The sequence below is a fragment of the Sparus aurata genome, chromosome 19, assembly GCF_900880675.1.
Source record: "Sparus aurata chromosome 19, fSpaAur1.1, whole genome shotgun sequence".
Classification (NCBI taxonomy): domain Eukaryota; kingdom Metazoa; phylum Chordata; class Actinopteri; order Spariformes; family Sparidae; genus Sparus; species Sparus aurata.
Window position 1 is genome coordinate 29,464,005 of NC_044205.1, and position 22,670 is coordinate 29,486,674.

General features: G+C 44.1%; 1 long non-coding RNA gene across 1 annotated transcript; it reads right to left on the minus strand.

Annotated features, from left to right (window-relative positions):
- Nucleotides 1–18,694: 18,694 nt before the first annotated feature.
- On the minus strand, nt 18,695–21,115 carry LOC115570011 (uncharacterized). The gene is made up of 5 exons (XR_003981671.1): nt 20,947–21,115; nt 20,684–20,816; nt 20,002–20,095; nt 19,098–19,181; nt 18,695–18,767 (listed from the first exon to the last, which is right to left on the minus strand). It is a non-coding gene; the product is annotated as an uncharacterized LOC115570011 (long non-coding RNA).
- Between the last annotated feature and the right edge of the window lie 1,555 nt (nt 21,116–22,670).

A 22,670-nucleotide genomic window follows, 5' to 3' on the forward strand; every position in this document is an offset into this window, starting at 1 on the left:
CAGAGCAGTTCACACTGCAGCACTGACAGTCATCTCCACTTGTTGTGATTGGTCCGTCAGTCACTGCTGGATGAAGCTCTCCTCTCCACTCCACCTCCCAGTAACACGGCCCAGTCAGAGCCTCTCCACCCACCAGCTGATGGTGCTGCTTCAACCTCTCTGGATCATCAGGACACAGCTGATCCTCTCAACACCTCCACCTTTCTCACCACTCTGACAGAGATCACCAGCTGATGAGAGAAGCAGAGAGACAGCAGAAGTGATAAATGAGTGTTTCCAGAGACTCCCTCCATCAGCTGTCAGTCAGTGATATAAAGACCAGCAGGACTTCAGTCCTGTTCAGACCACAAGTGGAGCGGCTGTGTAGCGTAGCCAGCTTCCTTTCAGCTTCATGTTAACGTGTTGGAGTGAAGCTCACAGACCTGCAGACACTTTGGACATCAAGTCTGTTTACTCTGCAGGTTTCACTGAAGGACACAGTGGAAATAAACTGCTGACAGTCCCTGAACGCATCATTACTGCAGGAACACAGATACTCACAGCTCACTTTAATGATGATTTACTGCTGTTAAAAACCAGAGTCTCACTCACATTTAAAGATTTAATCTACTTTTAAAATGTCTGAGTCTGACAAGTAAAACATCAGCTGTGGTTTCTGGACTTCAGCAGAGGTTCTGGTCTGTATACAGACCACATGGTTACTAAATGTAATGATGGTTCTCTGAAATAAGAGCCTTCAGTCAGATTGATCTGAGAGCTGTGACAAAGATGAACTGATGAGTTCTTCAGTGTTGAAATGAGAGAACAACCACTTTGAGCTTCTGGCTCGTCTGATTGGCTGACTGTTCTCCTCTCACAGCTTCACTGAGGAAAGCAGGAAATACTGGATCTTTACTTTGATATTGTGTTTAGTAGGGGTGGTGAAAAAAATCGATTTACAAACTGGAGTCCTCCTCTTACTGGCTTCCGCTACATGGTCCACAGTCTGGAGCGAAGATATGTTATTCTATCCCGGAGCTTTTTCACACTTAAATCAATTCCAAACCTTTACAAGGAGACAAACCTTTCCGTGCAAGAGTCTCTCAACTCTGCTCACAGGGTAGCAATAACGTGCGATGCCTGGACATCCAGAGCTACAGTCTCATACGTGACCGTTACAGCTCATTATGTCAGCAGTTAATGGAAGCTAATGTCCTACGTACTTCAGACAAAAGCTATGGATGATAGCCACACAAGCGCAAATATGTGTGAGTTTCTCAAAGCAATGGCAGACAAGTGGGGAACAGCAGCCGGACTAACATGAGTTCGGCTGCTGAGCGCGGCAGCTTTCTTTTAACAGTGAAACACTACATTTAAAACAAATTAAAAAAATAATAATTTTGATATTACAGTTACACTATACAATATTGAAGGTGCTGTGAGGTGTTACTCAAAAGATAAGTAAAATAATTCAGCAGCTGACTGATGTTAAATGGAAGATCAATAATCGTTAATAATTGAAAATCAAATCGATAATCGTTAACAATCAAAAATCGATTTGTAATAGAATAGAGACTTCAATAATCGGAATCGAATGGAATCGGGAAATTGGGCCGATTAACCACCCTTAGTGTTTAGTACAATACTGCTGAAACCAGCATGACTGACTCCAACCCTCTACTGACCTCAGATCCTCCAGTCTACAGTCTGGACTCTCCTTCAGATCACACAGCAGCTTTACGTCTGAATCCTGCAGCTTGTTTCCACCCAGGTCCAGCTCTCTCAGATGGGAGGGGTTGGATTTCAGAGCTGAGGCCAGAGAAGCACAGCTGATCTCTGACAAACTGCATTTCCCCAATCTAAATAAAGAATAAATGATGGAGTTAAATCAATTTATAATCCAATGTGTGTAAAACAAATGTTAGCTCAGAGGATCTTCTGTTAACAGATTAAATCAAGCATACATTTACTTTGGCACCTTTAAGAAATAGAAGTCTGAAGACTACATTTAGATTAAAAAAAATATGAAAATATGAACAAAAGGAGATTTATAACTTTATGGATGTAAGTTATGCATGAATGTAAACTCAAATGTTAATTCAACAATAACTGACTCCAGTCTCTCCAGTCTACAGTTTGGACTCTGTAGAAAATCACACAGCAGCTTCACTCCTGAATCCTGCAAGTTGTTGTGATTCAGGTCCAGCTCTCTCAGATGGGAGGGGTTGGACTTAAGAGCTGAGGCCAGAGAAGCACAGCTGATCTCTGACAAACTGCACCAACTCAATCTGAATAAAGAATAAATGGAGTTAAAAATCCATTTATAATCCAATGTGTGTAATTCAAATGTTAGTCCAGAGGATCTTCTGTTAACAGATTGAATCAAACATTAATTTACTTTAACAACTAACTGAACATTTTCTACAGTTTCTTGAATAAACCGAAGTCTGAAGACTGAATTAAGATAAAAAACAAAAACATGAAAATATTAACCAAAGGAGATTTATAACTTTATGGATATAAATAATGTATGAATGTAAACTCAAATAATTATTCAACAGTAACAGAGTCAGTGAACTCACACCAGTTTCTCCAGTCTACAGTTTGGACTCTGTAGAAAATCACAAAGCAGCTTCACTCCTGAATCCTGCAGCTTGTTGTCAGTCAGCCACAGCTCTCTCAGATGGGAGCGGTTGGACTTCAGAGCTGAGGCCAGAGAAGCACAGCTGATCTCTGACAAACTGCAGCCCCATAATCTGAATAAATGCAATAAATTATGTAGATAAAAATCAATTTGTAATCCAGTCAGATGTATTCAGGTTTTAAATGTGTAGCTCAACATTACTGTGTCCTCATCAATGAGCTTTTCTCTGAAATGAGTAGAGAGACTTTGTCATTGTGTTATTGTGGATCAACATCAGCCTTCTACAGACATCATCCACATGTCAACACAACATTCATACAGCTGTTCATGTCAACACAGATTAATAACAAGCTCCTGTAGAATTATAAAATGGCCAATATGGAAAAATGTGTGTGTGTGTGTGTGTGTGTGTGTCACTCTCTGCTCACACCACACATTTAGACTTTCCTCATCATCAACTCCATCAACATGCAGCTGACTGACTCTGAGCTTCATCCTAAATCATCTTCAAAACTTTCCTCAGTGAAGTAAGATGCTCCATCTCTTAATCCTACCTTACTGTACTGATAGTGTATAATGTATGCTCCTGTTCACAGAGTGACATCCTGTCTGAATGGAGGCATCATTAGATATGATGCCTCAAACAGCTGCATTAGGAAATAAGCTTTACAGTAGTTGTGTGCTCCTGTAAGTTTAAGAGTGTGTTTGTATCCTCCATGTGTGTATGTGTGACAGAGACTGGCTTTATGTATAAATGTAGAAGTTACACTGTGTCCTGAAGGTTATGTATAAAAAGACATTTTTCTTTTAACTTTTCATACCAACAATGTAGATATTGATTTCATTTTGCAGCACAATAACAGATAAATCCTTCAGTTTCTGTACTAACACCAACACAGTTTGAGTTCAGACTGAATTCTGAATCAAAATGTTCAGACTGTCAAACCTTTAAAAAGAGCTGCGTGATTTGTGCTCAGATAAACACAGAAAACAAGAGAACTGAAGGAAATTCAAAACTTCTGTGATAGAATTAAATTAGGTAGTGTATAAGAGCAAAATAAATTGACTGACTTCAGAATCTCCAGTTTACAGTTTGGACTCTTCAGTCCAGAACACAGCTGCTTCACACTTGAATCCTGCAGGTTGTTTCTACTCAGATTCAGCTCTCTCAGGTGGGAGGGGTTTGACCTCAGAGCTGAGGCCACGACTTCACAGTGAATCTCTGAGAGTCCACAACGAGGAAATCTGTGATGACAGAGAAAAAACGTAAAACTAAAAATAGACGCTGCATGTTTAGTCACAAAGCAAATGAACATGAGTGGCTGTGATCAGCTGGTCAGTTGTTGAGTCTGAGCTGGTCAGTCACTGATGTCACTGTCTGTGGTTTAAAACTGAGCACCTCCTGTCCACATGTCAAACCCAAACCCAGCAACATGATGAACAGAAATCTGAGGCTTTAGACAAAAGTGTCCATCAAACAGCTGTAATGTAAAGTGTCATATTCTAATAACCAAGATGCTGTGATTTGCTTGTTTAACTCTATTTTAACATGATGTTGATTAACTGTAAAATCACTAAGTTGTAACTGGACTTGTATGTTTTTATCTCAGTTATGTGCTTGCATGTGTTTAACACAACTTTGATGTCACTCTGCTTTTCATATACCAGTTAATTTATCTAATTATTTATTTTGCATTAATAGTGTAATTAGTGCTAAATTAATAAAATAATTATAATTAGGGCTGTGCTAAAATGTTAATAAAACAATATATTGCAATAATTAATGGCAATATACTTCATCGATTTCCAGCTCTAAAAATCTGTATTCTGAAAATAATGATTCATGTTTTAAACGGGCTGTGAAAGCCAACAACCTCCTGTAGGTGTCGCAGGACACTGTTCATACAGTGACACAAGAAATGAATACAAGCACTTTATTTTCTGAAGATGTTTACTGTGTGTTTGGGGACACAGTAAGAATACTTGTACAATTCATGAAGACATCTACACAAGTTCAGTGACTCAAAAGAACTTAATGCACTTTATTTTCATGTTTTTTGCTCTGAATCGCATCACATAATCACCGACATTCATTTTCAGGCAGAAATGTGATCAGAGTCAGTATGACAGACAGGATGACAGAAGCTTTTCCACGTATAACTGCAGTATTTCTTTCCTCATATAAGTTGCCCTGATCCAAACCTCCAGCTTTTCCATTCACACAGACGCCGGCTCGCCTCTGTGGTTCTGATTCTACCTCCGGAGGCGGATCAGAGCCGCAGTAAAACTGTCACACAGACGGTGATGCAGAGAATCACTGCATGATTCCTGCACTGACAGGGCCGTGTGAATGAGGCTAGTGTGACTGTACACAGCAACTTGTAGTTCAAATCTGTTTTTACATTTTCAGTAACTATGTGGTAAAGCGCAATATATATATTATATGCCTCATATCACAATGTATCGTGACGCATATTGAATCAAGTCCTTGAGATGGGTTGTTGCAGGAGATACAATCCTTTTTCTCATTTGTCTTAAGAAGACAAAACTAAGGCCGAATAGCCTTTAGTTGTATTTCATAGTTTTCCATGTTATACATGTTCCACAGTAGGGCTGCACGATATTGGAAAAAACTGACATTGCATTTTATTTTTTTTAACCCTGCGATAAATATTGCGATATGAAACAATACAGGAATTTTCATCAGATGACCTGAATAGCACTTTATGTTATGCTGCACTGCTGCAATCTTGTGGACAGTTACCCTACACTGATCTTACCTCTTTTTGTCGTACTGAGTTGTGTGGTACCAACGTAAATGGTCAAACTAATTAGTTGTGTTACCTCTTGTTGTGGCAACAGATACAAGACACTGTCAACACAGAACACGTGTTTGGTCATTATCATCCTTCTTGTAGCCAAAATAATTCCAGATAACTGACGTTGCTTTTCTTTTTGGGACCAAGTCTTCGTTTTCGGCATTTTCGCTTGTTCGTTGCTCATTGTTCAATGTTGTTACCAGTGACTCACTCCATGTGCAGGGGCATGGTCTGCTTCGGCACACTGAATAAGAACTAATGTGATTAGTGGATCGCTGCGCATGCAGAGTCTGCATGGACAGTGTGTGTCTTCCATCCATCCATTGTCAACCGCTAATCCAAAATCGGGTCGCGGGGGCAGCAGCTTCAGTAGCGAGCCACAGACATCCCTTTCCCCGGCCACATCGGCTAACTCTGACTGGGGAATCCCCAGGTGCTCCCAGGCCAGAGAAGAGATATAATCCCTCCACCTGGTCCTGGGTCTACCTCTAGGGCTCCTCCCAGTTGGACGTGCCAGGAACACCTCCCAAGGAAGGCGCCCTGGTGGCATCCTCATCAGATGCCCGAACCACCTCAACTGGCTCCTTTCCACGCAGAAGAGCAGCGGCTCTACTCCGAGTCCCTCCCGGATGGCTGAGCTTCTTACCCCATCTCTAAGGGAGACCCCAGCCACCCTGTGAAGAAAACCCATTTCGGCCGCTTGTACCCGCGATCTCATTCTTTCGGTCATGACCCATCGCTCATGACCATAGGTGAGGGTAGGGACGAAGATTGACCGGTAGATCGAGAGCTTTGCCTTTCGGCTCAGCTCCCTTTTCGTCACAACCGTGCGGTGAAGCGCATACAACACCGCACCCGCTGCTCCGACTCTCCTGTCAATCTCACGCCCCATCATCCCCTCACTCGTGAACAAAACCCCGAGGTACTTGAACTCCTTCACTTGGGGCAAGGACACATTCCCCACCTGGAGTAGGCAATCCACCGGTTTCCTACTGAGAACCATGGCCTCAGATTTAGAGGTGCTGATCCTCATCCCTGCCGCTTCACACTCAGCTGCGAACTGATCCAGTGAGCGTTGTAGATCTACAGCCGATGATGCCATCAAGACCACATCATCTGCAAAAAGCAGTGATGCGATCTTAAGGTCACTGACCTGTAGCCCCTCCATACCACGACTGCGCTTCGAAATCCAGTCCATGTATATCACAAAAAGGATTGGGGACAAGGCACAGCCCTGGCGGAGGCCAACATCCACTTGGAACAAGTCCGACTTACTTCCGAGTGTACGCACACAGCTCTCGCTTTGAGAATATAGGGATTGGATGGCCCTGAGAAGGGACCCCCTCACCCCATACTCCCGCAGCACCTCCCACAGAACATCCCGGGGGACCCGGTCGTACGCCTTCTCCAGATCCACAAAACACATGTGGACTGGGAGATTGTACTCCCAGGCCCCCACCAAGACCCCTGCCAGAGTAAAGAGCTGGTCCGTTGTTCCACGACCAGGACGGAATCCACATTGTTCCTCTTCAATCTGAGGTTCGACAATCGGCCAGACCCTCCTTTCCAGCACCTTGGAGTAGACTTTCCCAGGCAGGCTGAGTAGTGTGATACCTCTGTAATTGGCACACACCCTCTGGTCCCCCTTCTTAAAGAGAGGGACCACCACACCTGTTTGACACTCCTTCGGCACCGACCCCGACCCCCACGCAATGTTGAAGAGGCGTGTCAACCAAGACAGCCCCTCAACACCCAGAGCCTTCAGCATTTCTGGTGGTATCTCATCGATCCCTGGGGCTTTGCCACTGTGGAGTTGTTTGACTACCACAGTGACTTCACCCAGGGAAATCGGCGATGATACCCCATCATCCTCCAGCTCTGTCTCCATTACAGAGGGTGGCTGAATGGGATTCAGGAGGTCACCAAAGTACTCCTTCCACTGCCCTATGACCTCCTCAATCGAAGTCAACAAGGTCCCATCCCTGCTGTACACAGCTTGGATGGTTCCCCGTTTCCCCCTCCTGAGGTGGAGGACAGTTTTCCAGAAGCGCTTTGGCGCCGCCCAAAAGTCCTTCTCCATGGCCTTGCTGAACTCCTCTCACACCCGCTGCTTTGCCTCTGCCACAGCTGCGGCTGCTGCCCTTCAGGCCCATCGGTACCCCAAAACTGCCTCAGGAGTTCCCCTGGACAACATGTCCCTGAAGGACTCCTTCTTCAGTCGGACGGCTTCCCTGACCACCGGTGTCCACCACGGTGTCCGAGGGTTGCCGTCCCTTGAGGCACCGAAGACCCTATGGCCACAGGACACAGCTGCAGCTTCAACAATGGAAGCTTTGAACATCGTCCATTCAGGTTCGATATCCCCAGCCTCCACAGGGATGCTAGAGAAGCTCCTTCGGAGGTGGGAGTTGAGGGCTTCTCGGACAGGGGCCTCCCCCAGACGTTCCCAGCTTACCCGCACTACTCGTTTGGGCTTACCAGGTCTGTCCAGGGATTTCCCCTGCCACCGAAACCAACTCACCAACAGGTGGTGATCAGTTGACAGCTCTGCCCCTCTCTTTACCCGAGTGTCCAAAACACACGGTCGAAGATCAGATGATACGATCACAAAATCGATCATTGACCTTCGACCTAGGGTGTTCTGGTACCACGTACACTTATGAGCATCCTTGTGTTCGAACATGGTGTTCATTATAGACAGACCGTGACTAGCACAGAAGTCTAATAATAGAACACCATTCGGGTTCAGATCGGGGAGGCCGTTCCTCCCAATCACGCCCCTCCAGGTATCTCCGTCATTGCCGACGTGCGCGTTGAAGTCCCCCAGTAAGACCACAGAGTCCCCCACTGGGGCCCCTTGCAGGGCCCCAGCCAGGACCTCCAAGAAGGCTGCATACTCCGAACTGCTGTTCGGTGCATACGCACAGACAACAGTCAGAGTTTTCCCCCCAGCCCTTAGGCGTAGGGAGGCGACCCTCTCGTCCACCGGGGTAAACTCCAACACGGCAGCGCTCAGCCGGGGACTTGTGAGTATTTATTTGTTTCTGCAATGTCAGTTGACACTAAATGGCTAAGTTGTAATAAATGGTCTTAGTTTTGGAGCCAAGAGTTGGAGTTGGAAAAAATACCTGTATGTTTTTTTCAGGATTAAAAGCCAATTGCTTGGTCTTTTTAACAGGCCTGTCCTTTTTGTTATGCATTATTTGGTATTTCTTTGGTACTTGGTAATTGGTATTACTTCACGGAGGCAAACGTCCTCCGCGTCGTCCATTAACTCCTGATTATGGACACCTCGTCGGGCATTATCCCTTACTTGTTGTTTAATAATGCTAAATCATTTTTTATTAGATTACTTTATTAACTGATGGGATAATCGGTAGAATACTCGATTCTAAAAATATTTGATAGCTATAGCCCTAAAAGACGCATTAAAAAAAGAAACGGTGCACAAAATGTGGATTAAAATCTCGACTGTGGAGACATTTCTGAAGCCTCCATTACCCAAAGAAAGACAGTGAGCAGATGACAGAAGTTACTAGTGTTCACTAGTTTCATAGATAGAAACACAACAATGATTTTTATAGACATTTCTAAATGAACAAATGTATAATTGTTTGTTAAAGTAACAGGTTCAATACAGATTTAAGGAAAATTTTTCCAATGTGGAGGTTTTATATCGTACATGTGTCTTGAGGGAGGATCTCTACACTGATGTTGTTCACAGTCTTGATAATCACATCTGGACTTACCGAGCCGTCCTGCAGTTCCTCACAGCTGGAATCAGTCTCCTTTGTCCCGCTTGTGATGTGTTGTATTTCAATATGTCCAACTCATCCAGAACCTCCTCTGACATCTGCAGCATGTAGGCCAGACCTGAGCAGTGTAACACAGAAAGTTCCTTCTTTGTTCTGTTCTCTGACTTCAGGAACTCTTGGATCTCCTGATGAACTGAGTGGTCGTTCATCTCCGTCAGACAGTCGAAGATGTTGATGATTCTGTCAGGAGATATCTTTGTCTTTGTTCTCTTCTTCATGTTGTTGATGGCTCTCTGGATGAGTTCTGGACTGTTGTCTGTCTGACCCAGCAGACCTCCTAAGAGTCTCTGGTTGGACTTTAGAGAGAGGCCATGAAGGAAGCGAACAAACAGGTCCAGGTGGCCATTTTTACTTTCAAGGGATTTCATCATTGCTCCCATTAGCAAGACATCAGGTGTTGAATCAACATGTTTCTTTTCCAGAAAAGCCTCCAGGACCTTTGTGTTCCTGTTGGTGATACAGTGGAACATGTAGACTGCAGCCAGAAACTCTTGAACGCTCAGATGAACAAAGCAGTAGACTGTTTTCTGGAAGATCACACTCTCTGTTCTGAAGATCTCTGTACAAACTCCTGAGTACACCGAGGCCTCTGTGACATTAAGACCACAGCGCTCCAGGTCTTCTTGGTAGAACATGATGTTTCCTGTCTCCAGATGTTCAAACGCCAGCCTCCCCAGCTTTAGAAGAACTTCCTTGTCAGCTTTCGTCAGCTTCTGTGGACTCTTCTTATGTCGCTTACTGTACTTCTGCTTCTTCCTCTTTGTCTGAACCCGCAGAAAGTTTGAGTACATGTCAGTCAGGGTCTTGGGCAGCTCTCCTCTCTGGTCTGTAGTCAACATGTGGTCCAGAACTGTAGCAGTGATCCAGCAGAAGACTGGGATCAGACACATGATGTGGAGGCTCCTGGAGGTCTTAATGTGTGAGATGATTCTGCTGGACAGATCTTCATCACTGAATCTCCTCCTGAAGTACTCCTCCTTCTGGACGTCAGTGAAGCCTCGTATTTCTGTTACCCTGTCGACACATACAGGAGGGATCTGGTTGGCTGCTGCAGGTCTGGAAGTTATCCAGACGAGAGCCGAGGGAAGCAGCTTCCCCTGGATGAGATTTGTCAGCAGCACGCTGACTGATGACTTCTGTGTGACATCAGACACGACCTCATGGTTCTTGAAATCCAGTGAAAGTCTGCTTTCATCCAGGCCGTCAAAGATGAAGAGAAGTTTACAGACAGCGAGCTTCTCCGCTGTCACCTTCTGTAATGTTGGATGGAAAACATGGAGCAGCCTGAGAAGACTGTACTGCTCATCTCTGATCAGGTTCAGCTCCCTGAACGAAAGCAGAACCAGCAGACTGACATCTTGGTTTTCGGAGCCCTCTGCCCAGTCCAGAGTGAACTTCTGCACCGAGAAGGTTTTTCCAACTCCAGCGACGCCGTTGGTCAGAACGATTCTGATGCGTCTCTGTTGGTCAGGTGAGGCTTTAAAGATGTTGGAGCACTTGATGGGAGTGTCATGGAGGGTCTCCATCTTGGAAGCTGTCTCTAGCTGTCTCACCTCATGTTGGGTATTAACCTCTTCACTCTGTCCCTCTGTGATGTAGAGCTCAGTGTAGATCCTGTTGAGGAGGGTTCCACTTCCTGTTTCATCCCTTCCTGTTCCATCACTTCCTTCAGTCACACGTTCACATCTCCTCCTCAGACTGATCTTATGTTCATCTAAAACCTCCTGCAGAACAACATCCACTGCAACAGAGAAAAAAGGGAGACAAAAACAAAAGTTGACAAGTCTTTTTCTACAGAAACTCTGCTGTCTGAGATTTCGAAGGCCTGATGGCTCTGAGTGAGCAGCTCTGACAATAACAAATAGCTGCTGAGCTGACAACAGGTTCTCACACTTATCAGCACCAGTCTACTGGGCCACACTGTCTCGATATGACAGTGATGATGAAACAGGAGCTGTCACCAATTTTGCTAAATTCTTCTTGTAGGTCTGTGTTGGTTCTAAATGTGTTGAGTTAGCATCTTTGGTTAGCACTGCTCTGTAGCATCGTGTTCAAATGAGTTTGCTTGAATCCTTTCACCTTTCCTTGTTTATTTTCCTCCGATGTTAAGAACTTCCGGCACTCCTGCTGTTTGCTTTGTGAATAATCTACAGATTATCTATCATACAGTCTTACTTGGTGCAGTGTCACCTGACTGCAGTCCAGCTCTTGTTCTGGATCTTTTTCCACACTGGGGACAGGAGGAGTCTCCTGGTGAAGCAGACTGGTCCCAGTATGAGGTGATGCACTGTCTGCAGAACCAGTGTCCACAGCTGGTAGAGACTGGATCCTTCAGGACGTCCTGACACAAAGAACAGCAGGACGGCTGCTCCTCCACAGAAACATGCCTCCTCTTCTTCTTTCTGTGGAGATGAACAGATTCTTTACAACACCTTACACTACTAGTGACCAAACAAACAAACAAACAAAACAGCTCTTAATCTGCATGTGACGCTTCTGTTCACATCCTGATATATTTTTAATTACATTTCTAATCAAATATTATCAACATCATAGATGTCGATCATTGTCTGGTTATGAGACACAATCTCTTAACTGATTAAAGGAACAGCCCACACGTCACAAAGGTCAGATCACAAACACAAAAACATTAAGTTGGTTTCACATACAAACAGGTGTAGGAGAGCAACATGTTGTGGAAACTCCTTTAATGTTGTAAACGCTCAAGCAGATGAAGAGCACAATGTGGCAGTGGGATGTGGTCAAGGCGCCGGCTGCTGGAGGAGAGGGAGGAGTGGCTCAGCCGGTGATCAGATAGCTGGACAGAATCAGGTAATCAGTCAGCTATATAAGCATGTTTGTAACCTTGTTCTTGTCTCTTGGCATTAGGCTGGGTCCAGGGAGAGGGCCGGAGCGGAGACGGGCGACAGAGGCAAGATTTACCGGCGACACGTAAAAACGACGCGTTTTACGTTGATCCAAGTTTTGCTGCCTGTGCCAGAATAAAAAGGTCAATTGTTGCAGAAAAGCAGCCTTGCCTTCCACCCTTGAAACAAGAAGGGAGCGGTGAAGCTCACATTGGCGCCTGAACAGGGACCCCGATGGAAGGACATACTCCGCTGTCACTCGCCCTCCAGCACCTCGATGCGATGCAGGAGAGCACCACCACACTCCAGCAGCAGCAGTCCAGGGCCCTGGCTGATATCGCGGCATCCCAGAGGGAAGATTGTGCTCTCCTGCGGGAGCTGCTGCAGCGTTCGGCTGCCCAGGGCGCAGAACTTCAGAATGCTCAATGACTTCAGAATGCTCAATGACGGCGTAGGATCGACGACGTAGCTACGCCGTCGCCGCGACGCAGAAGCATAAACCAGGCTTAACACAGCACTCACTCCCCTCTATTTTTTTGTCGTTAGGGACAGATTATACAGAGCGAATCGTGGCGCTCGGACAGGAGAAGAACTCAACCAGTTGTTGGTACCAAAAAGCCGTCGGGAAATAATTTCACATCACAACCCCATGGCGGGCCTAGGTTATAATAAAACACTGCACTGGATCATGGCCCGATTTTACTGGACGGGCATTCGGGCAGACGTAAGTCGATGGTGTGCGTCCTGCCGCACATGTCAGTTAGTCAATCCTCCGGCCACCCCAAAAGCGCCGTTGTGCCCATTATCACTGATTGAGGTCCCTTTTGATAGAATTGCCATGGACCTCATCGGGCCATTAGACCGGAGTGCACGGGGATATCGCTTTGTGTTCGTCCTAGTGGACTATGCAACAAAGCAGTGCCCCTGCACAATATCTCTGCAAAGAGTGTTGCACAGGCACTGTTTCAAGTCATCTCCTAAGTTGGGATCACCAAAGAGGTCTTGACTGATCAGGGCACATCGTTTATGTCACGTACACTACGCGAGCTATATGAATTACTGGGCGTCCGCTCAATCCGGACTAGTGTGTACCATCCCCAGACCGACGGCCTGGTGAAGCGGTTTAACAAGACACTAAAGAACATGATTTGTAAGTTCGTGCACGAGGATAGCCGTAATTGGGATAAATGGTTGGAGCCTCTGTTGTTTGCAGTGCGGGAGGTTCCCGAGACCTCCACGGGATTTTCTCCCTTTGAACTCCTGTTCTGCAGAAAACCACGGGGTGTCTTGGACCTGGTTAAGGAAAACTGGGAGACGGGTCCAAGCAGCAGCAAAAACGAGGTGCAGCACGTCCTAGACCTGTGAGCAAAACTCCATTCACTGGGTCAGTTATCACGGGAGAATTTGTTCCAGGCCCAGGAATGTCAACAGCGTCTGTACAACAGAGGGGCAAAACTTAGACAGTTTTCATCGGGAGATAAAGTGCTTGTATTGCTACCGTCATCTAGCTCCAAATTGCTCGCCAAGTGGCAAGGGCCCTTTGCGGTCACACGGCAAGTGGGGGATGTTGACTATGAGGCTGTGCGTTCTGACAGGAGTTGGGCAACGCTGATTTACCACCTCAACCTCCTTAAAGCCTGGAGGGAGGTGACAGCTGTTTCTCTGGCTACCACGGTGATCGAGAGAGATGATTTGGGACCGGAGGTGGCTAATTCGAACCAGTCCACTCCGGTCCCCATTGATGACCATCTCTCGCAAAGCCAGAGAGCAGATGTGGCCTCGTTGCAGCAGCGTTTTGCTGATGTGTTCATTACCCTGCCAGGACGCACAAGCCTCATACACCACCACATAGGAACACCCCCAGGCGTGACAGTGCGTTCACGACCTTATCGGCTGCCAGAACACAAGAGGAAAATTGTTCGGGCGGAGCTTCAGGCCATGTTGAAGATGGGAGTAATAGAAGAGTCCAGCAGTGACTGGTGTTGCCCCATTGTGCTGGACCTTAAGTCCGATGGGTCAATACGGTTTTGTGTGGACTATCGCAGGGTCAACGAGGTGTCCAAATTCAATGCCAATGCCTGGATCGGCTGGGCACGGACTAAATCCTACCACATAAGTCAGTTACGTATCATGTCAAAACCGGCTGCGCTCGCTTTCGCACCTGTGCTGTAAGTTTCGTACTTCTGTTTTGAGACGCTGCTGCTGTATGAGAGGCTTTCACGTGAGATCATCGTGATGATGAGACTCCACCTGCGCAAACTGCGGACTCACTGAAGTTACTGTGAGTGACTACTGTGCACTCAGGTGGCTGTAATTAAAGGCATGCTCGCTACGCTGACCGGGCCAGGGGCACAGAGGCCACTGTGGCCGTAGGATGAGTTTTTTTTTCACGGGGCATCAAGGCCAAAGTGCGGGGCAACGGTGGCCATGAAATTCCCTCCCTGCATGCAGTTAATGCACTGTCTTCATACTTAAATGTCATCTGATCGGCCTGATGTGATCTATTTTGAGAACTCCGATCAAAACCGACATTATTGGCCGATTGCGATCGGTTGCCGATCGATCAGTGCATCTCTAATTTCAGCGCCTCATGGACCGGGTACTGTGGCCTCACTCTGCATATGCTGCGGCCTACTTGGATGACGTAATCATTCACAGTGAGACCTGGGAGCAGCATATGCAGCAGGTGGGAGCAGTGCTCGAGTCCCTGAGGAAGGCGGGACTCACGCCCAATCCGAAGAAGTGTGGAGTTGGACGGAGGGAGGTACAGTATTTGGGGTACCACTTGGGGGGCAGGCAGGTGCAGCCACAGGTACAAAAGACCACAGCGGTTACAGCCTGCCAAATGCCCCAGACAAAAAAAGAGGTCAGGAGGTTTCTGGGGCTGGCCGGTTACTATAGGAGGTTCATTCCGGCCTTCTCAGAGCTGACCAGCCCCCTAACCGACCTGACCCGAAAGGGTGCCTCAAATCTGCTCCAGTGGACGGAGCTGTGTCAGCTGCCGTTTGAGAGGGTAAAGCAAGCCCTCTGTGGGAAGCCACTCTTATACACTCCTAACTTTTCTCTCCCTTTCATCCTGCAGACCAATGCCTCGAACAGTGGGCTGTTTTGTCCCAGGAGGTGGAGGGGGTTGACTGCCCTGTACTGTACATTAGCCGAAAGCTGGCTCAGCGGGAGCTGAACTACAGTACGGTGGAAAAGGAGTGCCTCGCCATATGGTGGGCGATCGGTGCCCTCGGCTACTACCTCCTGGGGCGCTCATTCACCCTCTGGTCAGACCATGCCCCGCTCCAATGGCTCCACCGCATGAAAGATGCCAACGCGTGGATCACTCGCTGGTATCTGGTGTTACAGCCTTTCAGGTTCAAGGTGATCCATAGGCCGGGTAACCGCATGGTCGTGGCTGACTTTCTCTCTCGCTCCACTGAGGAGGGGGGAGGGAAGTGGGCTTGCGGCCGGTGGGATCCCAGCCTAAGTTGGGCGGTGGGGGTATGTGGCAGTGGGGTGTGGTTGAGGCGCCGACAGCTGGACAGAATCAGGTAATCAGTCAGCTTTATAAGCATGTTTGTAACCTGGTTCTTGTCTCTTGGCACTAGGCTGGGTCCAGGGAGAGGGCCGGAGCGGAGACAGGCAACAGAGGCAAGATTTACAGGCGACACTCAGCCGTCGGAGCGACGGCTGTTCCTTTGTAGTTGATTTTGTTTCATGTTGATCAGAGTTTTGCTGCCTGTGCCCAAATAAAAAGGTTGCAGAAAAGCAGCCTTGCCTTCTATCCTTGAAATGAGCAGGGAGCGGTGAAGCTCACACACAACAACACATTATCAGCTGCTAGTAAGTAGATTTCATACGCAGGTTCAATAATAATAAAGAGTTTAAATGGACACTGCAATTAATCCAGCAGACTCTGGGATGAGGATCAGTACTTACAGTCTGATATTTGAGCTAAAGCTAAAGAATTAGTCTGCACAAAGATTATTCACATCTCAGCAACTTCATCCTCATGATTGATCTTTTCACAGCTGTACTGCTTTCAACTCAACATTAGTGGCAGAAGATGGAGCATCTTAGATAAAGTAGATTAAAGTGTCACAATGAAAAACTTAACATACTGTCAGCTTCTGTATTTAAAGCCACCTGAGAGATATTTCAGTGTTTCAGTTCTCAGCTGCAGTGAAAACTGCATGTTTCCATCCTTTCTTTACATATTTTGAGCCTTTGAACAGGAAAACATGAAACAGTGAATCTTCATCAGGTTAGCTTAAAGTGGAAACCATCTCTGATGACTGTTTCTGTCTGACGGTCCAGGTTCATTACTGGATTACTTCATGAACTCTACTGAGGTCCTTCATGACCTCTGATGCCTTTCTTTACTGTTCTCCTCTAGTGTTGCAGCACTGACGAGTCCACAGTGCAGCATTTGGAAATACAAGTAGACTGAGAGTCGTTCCAACAAGGTGAACAAAGTGAGACCAGCTGATCGCGTCACGTCACATTCTTCCAATTACAACTTGATTCATATCGCTCCAATAATTCAAGTTGAGAGATTTAATAGTTTTGAATCAGGACCTTCAGATTGTACGTTTACTTGAGTACATATGTTCAAATAAACACATGTACATGTGAATGCACATGTACTGTGATGTACATATTCAATGCTAACATGATTTAGTTTTCCGTCTCATCTTTCTTTAGTTCTATTTGTATGTACTTTTTCTATTTCATTTTTTATTTCCAGTCTCATTAACATGTTTAATAATCTCTTTATATATTTTCTGTGTGAAACATGGAGGCAACAGCTGCATTTCATTGTGCAATTCTGTAATGTTGCATGACAATAAATCTGAACCTTGAACCTGCACTTGGTTCATGTTGCAAGTTAAACACAAATTTAGTATCTACTGCTGTTATTTCAGTGTGTCAGACACATATTAAATCAACATTTAGGTAAATATAAGGAGTCAGGAACGGATCAGGGTTTAAACTGATTCATCAGGACATCTGTACTGACTGATTAATAAAGACACTGTTGTCATAACAAAATCAAATGTCTATCATACAAAAAACATTTAGAAGCTGAATCATTTTCAGGTCAGTTATCAGGAGAGACAGTCTCTTACTTTGTGTCTGAGGGTCCAGGTTCATTATTCTTCAGAGACAGACAGCTCGAAACTGGAGACTCTGCTCTCTGTCTGTGGAAACAACAGAAGATATTTTACATATAGCACTTTCAGATGTACAGAGGTAACATTAACATGACACATCATTGTGTTCATTTCTCCATCTGCATGTTCTCAACATTTTATCTGCAGCTGGAAACATTTTCTTAAGAGTCAAGAGTTTCTACATGTAGACTACACGACTGAGGATGATTTGATGCTCAACCAACAGAAAGAAGGGGAACAGCACTGATCCATATTTCAATGGATCCATATCATCTCAAATAAAGCTGATCAAACTCGTGACACGTTCTTTTCTCAGCTATGTTTTGTCCTCCTCACCCTGATAGTATTAAAGTTCTTCTCGTGTATTGAGGAGCTGCAGAGTTTAACCAAACTTGTCAAACTGTAACCTGAACTATATATTTACTGCCACTAGACAACTTCACTGAAACACTTTCAATCTACTCTGATCCACAACATCTGTCTGCTCTGAGCTCAGCCACCATCTATCTGTCTTTTTTCTCATTCAACAACACATTTTAACACGGTCCTATCCCTCAAAGGAGCCACGCTGCTTTTATAACCATAGAAGCAAAGCTGGAGGATGACAATTGACTCCCAGGTACTAATGTAGTCAAAAATCACTGTTCCACTTTAGCAACAGCTTCAATCCTTTACGTTTGGGCACAAAATTATGTACATTATCAAACAATATGCGGTCAAGAGTGTTGCTGATCAGCAGTCAGGAAATGACTTAAGTAATAAGTAACTGCTGCTGTTATTCCAGTGTGTCAGATACATTTTCATATATTTAATCAATATTTAGTTAATAAAAGGAATAAATATTGGTAAATATTTAGGAAAGTGTTGTAAAGTAGATGATCAGAAATGTGCTAGTTTTCAGGTCAACATACAGTAAAAACTGTCTCTTACTTCCTATCAGAGGGTTCATTACTGAAGACTGGAGGCTCCCTTTTGGACCGGTCACTCTTCAGAGACAGACGGCTCGATCCTGGAGACTCTGATCGATCCTCTTCTTCCTCCAAATCACTCATCTTATCAAGTCTGAGAGGTCAACCAGTAACACTAGAGACACACACACACACACACACAGTATAATGAAGTCGGTACATGTTTTTTGGAATATATCTCAGTTTGATCAAATCCATGTACATTCTCTAAATCAGAATGATGAATGTGACTCAAAGACTGAAGACTGACTCCAGTTTTTGACTGCAGCTGCTCTCCATTCTGACTGTCATCTTTAAGGGAATCTAGAGGAAATGCTGTGGAAGGAAAGATCAGTTTCATCACGCACATTTTCAACACGGTAGCTAACAAACATCCAAACAAAACACACCAACTGGTTTCTGTGAATGAGTGTGTTCATCCAAACCTGTAACTCTGTTAGCTTCTCATATTTTCCTTCACTCCTTTATGTTCTCCTCCTGTCGTTGTCGTCTGTCTTCCTTCTACTTCCTCAACTGTCGACAGTACGCACAGCAGTGTCAACAATTCATGCCTAACCCACTCAGCATTAAAATCTACCTAGCGACAGTCAGCCGCTCCAAAAACTACAGACAGAAATAGTTTTGATAATCGACATTTAAACTTTCTTCCAACTTTACATCACTTACAGCTCAATATGCGAGTGGGAATTCAATTTAAGAGCTTTCTTGTCTTAAGTTTTCTGACCGCCCTGAACGCCCTGATAGATCAGATAACAACCAGGATATCTGCACGTCTACAGTCCACAAGGGGACTGAAGTGGCCCTCTGACAGGGAAAATATAATAACAACAATGTAAAACTTACACAGTGTCCTGATGGTCCTCAACCTGGAACTTCACAGTCCAAGTTCAACAAAGCAATTGTCAAAAATCCCATACTGTCTCAAGTCTGTGGACAGAACCAAGTGCTCAGAAATCGTTTCTACAAAATGGAGTCATTCCAATCAGGTGATCAAAGTAAATGTTTAACATAGAAAAAGTCCAAAGTCCATTTTATAAGGACATTTAATTGTATATGACATTAGTTTATGACTTTATGTCTTTAAGTTTGTTTCTGCCCAGAACTGGGAACCATACAAATCTAATTAATCTGCTGAGCCCAGAGCTCCCCAAACTAAACTTGTTAGACTTCATATTAGTGCTTCTTCAATCAGCTCCAAGTCAGACTTTATAAACCCTTTAAAATAACTGACCTCGACACTGGGCAGCATTTCTGTGAGTTCCACTCTTTCAGTCCTGACATGTACAACTGTGTAACTACAACAGAAGCCTTCAACTAAATTAATTTACAAAACAATACAAACACTTCACATTAAAACGTACGCAGTGTGTGTCTGTCAACTTATTTTTAAAATGCATTTTGTTCTTCCTCATGAACAGTGACAGATGTAAAGTGGAAGTAGTGTTCTTTAGGGGAGGATCAGAAGATTAAGTACAGTAAGTTCTAATTCTTTTGTTCAGTTTTACAATAACACGACCTGTTTTAGATAAAACAGTAAAATTAACTCATTTAAAATGTGACAACAATTAAATCTGTCCATTGCTTTGTTATAGATGAGGTGTTTTACAATGAAAGGTATATAAAATATAATCATCTTAAATAACTAATACATTTTATGGAAGGAAGCAGAGTCGGTGTTTGTATACTCCATCTGTGTTTCATGTATTTCATATGTCATAGATGCTGACAGGCTTCACAAATGACACACCTGTTCATCCTCGCTCGTAGCTCCCTCGGCACGCCTCCTCTCTCCTCTCTTCAAGATGTCTTTTAGGGATTGAGACATGCAAACAGGATGACGTCTGAGAAAGAAGAGGAGGAGGAACACAATTGAGAAGTGAGAGAAACCCAATGAAATAATAATGATAATGTCAAATTTATGGAGTTACTTCTCCAGCAGCTACAATCACACTTCCTGACAAACTCCAGAATAAAAGCATCACATCTTTTGTAATAATACATAACAGTCTTAGCTGTGCGTTAGTATTGATATAAAAACTATATATTGGTAATTATCTGTAGGTTCTAGATGCAGAGCTATAGCCAAGATTATAGAATTACTGAGGAGCTCCAAATTCACCCAAATTATCCAAAAGAGGGTTCTTATTCACCAGCTGTGTGAAGACTGAGTGGAGGCTATTAAAGAGGCTGTAAAACTGACAAATACAAATTGGAAAAAAGACTTGATGAAGTACATTTTTAACTGTGTTACATAAACACTCATAAAAACATTATAAAATAGTTTGGTGCCGACCTGTATACTGAACATATGAGGAATAGTTAACGTTTATAATCATCAGAGAACGTTACAGATGTTGTTTTTGTTTCCTCTCTGTTTCCTGAATATATCTGTACGTGTGTGAATGTGTAAATGAGACACATTAACTTACAGCACTTTGTAGAAAGAGCTTTATAAAGTTCACTCCATTGACTTGTATCACTTCACGGGGCGGAGCTGCCACATCCAAGATGGCGGCGACGTCGACGTATCGCAGCAGCGGGCCAACCTGCTCAGTGAGGCGTCTGTGTGTTTATATGTGTTTATGGTGATGACGAGGTCAATAACAGCAGACAGTCTCGTGTTTTATTCCTTCAGTCGACATGGAAATAACTGAATAACAGTAAAATAATAAAATGTTGTATGAGCACTCACCCTGCGTCAGGTCCCTCGGCTCTGTCCAACAAAATTAAATCTGTTTTTACTTTCAGTTTCGTTATTCCCGCCCAGTTTTCACACAACACCTCCGTCATCACCGATCACGTGACTGTGTCTGTGTGTTTGCTGCTGACACAGATCAGCTTTTAATCAGAGCAGAAGTTCTGTATTGATCCAAACAGCAGACGGAGCTGCAGCAGAGAAGAAGAGAGGAGGAATATATTATCAGTATATGAACCTTTTCATGTCTCTCAGAGACCACAGACCTTTTTAGTTTTGGTATTTCACAGAGGTGATCCTCAGAGAGCCCAACACTTCTGTTATTTACCTTGAAAAACTCCAGTTTTTTGTTTTTTCATATAACAAAAAGTATAAATATCAGTGATATTGACCTGTATTACTTGGTGTCTGATCCAAACTACATTTTGTTCCATCCTCCACCCACCAGGTGACAGTAATATTTGTAATTTTATGATCCCTTCCAACAATGTTTTATAATTTGGGACAAATAATTTATGCTTAAACTTTAAAAAACTCAAGTTGGGGTCCCCAAGGGTTGCTGCGAAAACTTATTTTGGAATTCTTCTGTGTTACCTAGCAATACTTTTATCCTTCTGTTTCTTCTAAACCACGTTATTATGGATCAAGCAACAAACCAAATGCCAGAAAACCACAAATATGAAAAAAACCTTAGACCAGATTTTACCCAGTGAAATAAAAGCATCATCGTTTGGAAGGGTCATAATTTGTCTCAATTTCCCTACTTCATCTATAAACACCTGCAGGTATTTAATAACGATGAAACTCACAGCAGATACATTTATACTGTGATCACCTGACCAGAACAAACCAATAAAGTGCTGATCTCACTTCCTGTTTGTTGACCTCAGGTGTTTCCTTATGATTCATTATTAGGATCCAGGCTCCAATATGTCCTGATCATTATTAAGCACCGTGCAGTTTAAACTAGACTGTGTTTTTACTTCTTTAATGTCCAATTAAAAGGTCAGTTCACACAAATTACCCTGCACACATCACTGTGTTTTTGGAGGCTTTGAGCAGCACAGATGAAATTGAACTCACATCCTCTGTGTTGAGTGGACGTGACACCAAAACAATAGAACCAAACTAAATGCCAGCAACACTTTTAATGCAACAAAACATTCTCACATAAATAACATACAACATGTTCCAAATGATACTTTTCCTCGTCTTCCTCCGTGATAAATGAACATTTACCACCGTGTCCTTATTAATACCAAATGTCTGTGGGTCAAGTCTTCCTCAGTCGTCCTCAGTCTCATTAAAACGTGAGACAGAACATCCAGTTTTGTCTCGTGGGTTCTGTGCCGGACAACAATCTCTGCCGCGTGGAGAAACGCCTGAAACACGTTCACACGCCCATTTTTCAGTTCCCAAAACTAGGGGTGGGCGATACTGCAAATTTTGGATCGATCTGATACCAAGTAATTACAGGGCCAGTATTGCCGATACCAATACCGATACTGATACTTTTTACTTAAAAATTCCTGATCATTGAGTGATTTAGTACTTTTTCCTTTAACTAGTTGACCATGATTATGAAAACGATAAAACACAGGACAAAGATTTTAGCCAAATAAGAAAATTATATGTAACTTAATCAAATCTATAACCTATCTGCATGTAGCCTAAATAGAAATACTGATGTTCCTTCAACAGATACACAAAGGGGTTATTAT